The sequence below is a fragment of the Mastomys coucha genome, unplaced genomic scaffold (assembly GCF_008632895.1).
Source record: "Mastomys coucha isolate ucsf_1 unplaced genomic scaffold, UCSF_Mcou_1 pScaffold6, whole genome shotgun sequence".
Lineage (NCBI taxonomy): Eukaryota > Metazoa > Chordata > Mammalia > Rodentia > Muridae > Mastomys > Mastomys coucha.
In genome coordinates this window covers 61,010,171-61,013,533 of record NW_022196912.1, presented here as the reverse complement: position 1 = coordinate 61,013,533, position 3,363 = coordinate 61,010,171, and positions in this window count along the sequence as shown.

Here is a 3,363-nt window from a genome sequence, read left to right as displayed (position 1 = left end):
AAAATCCTTTGGTGATGTGAGGGTCATTGAAGTACAGCCTTATTACGATGAAATCCAATGTCTAAAAACTGTTCTTATTTTGGGCTTGTACCACAGTAAGAGCCAAGATCTTAAACTTTACTAAATACAAAACAAACAAACAAAAAGACTTTATATATTTATGTTCATCTAAGAAAATACTAGTAGTGATGTATTATTTTGAAATTTACAGTCAATATGTTTGGAGTTATTTATAATTTATATTGAGAAAAATGTATTTTCACTATTGCTGTAAACTAGTGTCTACATAAGACTATTAAATTGATTGTTGTTTTATAACAAACAACTTTTATAATACTTATTTTTATTGTTATAATATTTTATAAATTTTAAGTAATATGACAAGAATGATATTGTAAGTATTGAAGGGGAATCTCTGGGAGAAGTTGGGGTACAAAAGGGAAACAAGAATGTGGTTTAATTCTACTTACTTAAAATATGTTTTTAAATGTTAACAAATTCAGATAAATTGAAATCACGTAACTTTTCTCATTATAATGCAATAAAAGTTAAAAAACACACACACACATGGTATGCATTCTCTGATAAGTGGATATTAGCCCAGAAGATCAGAATACAGAAAGTACAATCCACAAGCCACAAGAAACTCAAGAAAAAGGAAGACCAAAGTGTGGATATTTCATTCCTTCATAAAAGGGGGAACAAAATACCCATGGAAGGTGTTGTAGAGACTAACTTTGGAGCAGAGACAGAAGGAAGGACAATCCAGAGACTGTTCCACCTGGGAATCCTTCCCATATTCAATCATCAAATCCAGACACTATTATGAATGCCAGCAAGTGCTGGATGACAGGAGCCTGATATAGCTGTCTCCTGAAAGGCTCTGACAGTACCTAACACAGAACTAGAGGCTCACAGCCATTCATTGGACTGAGTACAGGGTCCCCAATGAAGGAACTAGATAAAGGACCCAAGGAATTGAAGGGCTTGCAGCCCCTTTGGTCGAACAATAATATGAACTACCTAGTACCCACAGAGCTCCCAGGGACTAAACCACCAACCAAAGAGTATACATGGTGGGACTAATGGCTCCAGCAGCATATTTATAGTAGAGGATGGCCAAGTAGGTCATCAATGAGAGGAGAGGCCCTTGGCCCTGTGAAGGTTCTATGCCCCAGTGTAGGAGAATGCCAGGGCCAGTAAGCAGGAGAGGGTGGGGTGGTGAGCAGGGGGAGGGAACAGGGGTTTGTTTTTGTTTTTGTTTTTGTTTTTTTTTATTTTGTTTTATTTTATTTTATTTTTGGAGGGGAACCTGGAGATATTTTATGATATGTAAATAAAGAAAACATCTAATAAAAAATAAAAAGAATGAATTCAGAAAAAAAAAACTCTCTCAAGGAATGATGTTTCAAACCTCTTTACCTTTAATTTTCCCACAAATTATTCAGCATCCATACACAAAATACAATCAAGGAAAAGCAGTAATTTAATGGTATCACAGTGACTCTTGAACCAACAATCTCCAAATATAGCAACTCTGTGTCTTAAAGTCCCATGTAGTGATAGGTGCCAGGTGGGATTGCACTCTCATTTGTTTTCAAGATCACGGTAAGTCTCTACTTTTCAACTCATTTTGAAGTAGATTAGGATGTGTAACACTGATTACTGAAGCATGAGCAGAAGTAACAATATCTCTCTTAGTGAAAGGTCTGACCTAGTCTGCTATGTACTACTTCACCACAAAAAGAATAAACATGTTAAAGAGGGGTCCTGCACTGGGGTGGCTAAGTACCTAAAATGACCAAAGTCCTCAGCCAACACAGATGGATTAAAAAGGAGCTACTTTGCATATCAATGATGAAATATGCTTTAAGTAAATTAGAAAGTTACCAGGTGTTCAGAACAGACAGTTTGCAAAAGAAGTACAATTGGCAAAAAATTATGTGGCTATCAGGGAAATGTACAATTCAAATCACACAGATTCCCATTCATGGTAAAGAAATAGAAACCTTTTTTTCTTTTGGTTTTTTGAGACGGGATTTCTCTGTGTAGCCCTGACTGTCCTGGAACTCACTCTGTAGACCAGGCTGGCCTCAAACTCAGAAATCTGCCTACCTCTGCCTCCCAAGTGCTTGGATTAAAGGCATGTGCCACCACTGCCTGGCGGAACTTCATTCTAAGCAGTCACATAGCAAAGTCCTCTGAATTCAAACATCCCATCCCTCCTGGAGGTAGAAAGACTTAAAAATCCCAGAAAGCTGAAGCTTACAAGAATTCACACTAGGTCTTCCCTATGCTGCATAAACCAGGAAGAGTTTCTGGGGAGATGAGCATCTTCCACCAGCCTAATGCTTACAGGTCATTGAAGAAACTCAGGAATGCAGCACATTATTCCTCTGCTCTTGCACCATCCACTCTCTTGCAAATAACCCTTTATGCATAGACCTGTAAATAATTCCAATCAACTTTTCCCTTCTTCAAGGTGAATTTTAGTGATACCTTACTTTGTTCTGCTACTGTATCTGGGTTAGTAGACATTTGTTTACATTTCTCCAGGGGCGGGGTGGGGGACTCACATTATAACTGTCCATTGTTCAATGGAAGGTAAATTAGTATATCAACTTTGTCAAGTGGCATGGGGATTTTCTTTAAATAACTAAATATAGAACTTCAGGATGTGAAGTCAACATGTAAAAGAGATACCTGCAAACCCACATTTATTGTGTCCCTATTCATGATATCCAAGACATGGGACCATCCTAGACATCCATCAATGAATGAGTGGAAAAAAGGTATGGTGTGTGCATGAATGCACAGGCACACAGGAAGTATTACTCAACCATGAAGAAATGATTACATTCACAGGGATACAGAAAGGATAGAAGATTACCATGTTAAATGAGACCGTCCAGAAACAGAAATACAAGTATTGCAGCTTTTCTCCTAAACATGTATATCATAGAGGGGACCCGAATGTAAAAGGAAAAGAAGTATTCTCAGGGAAAGGAAAGGGGATGCCAGGAAGCACAAGGGAGATTGGATATATCAAAAAAGGATGTATGGTTGCACGGAAATTTTACAACCAAATACAATGATTATTGTTGACGACGCCATAGTTACTTAATAATTAGTAACTTAATAGCATAGTCACATGGCAACTTTGTAACTCAGAGTGGAAAAAGCCCATTCTAGAATTTATAAAGAGCAAGAGGTGGTGATTGGGCAATAATAGATCATTAGCCAGTAGGTGGTGAACCAAGAAAGATGCTGGCAAACAAAAACCTCGTCTGACTTTAAGATACAGAACAAAGTTCAGTTGTGATTATTGTGCTCCCACGCTGTGACAAAAGCAAAATGAAACAT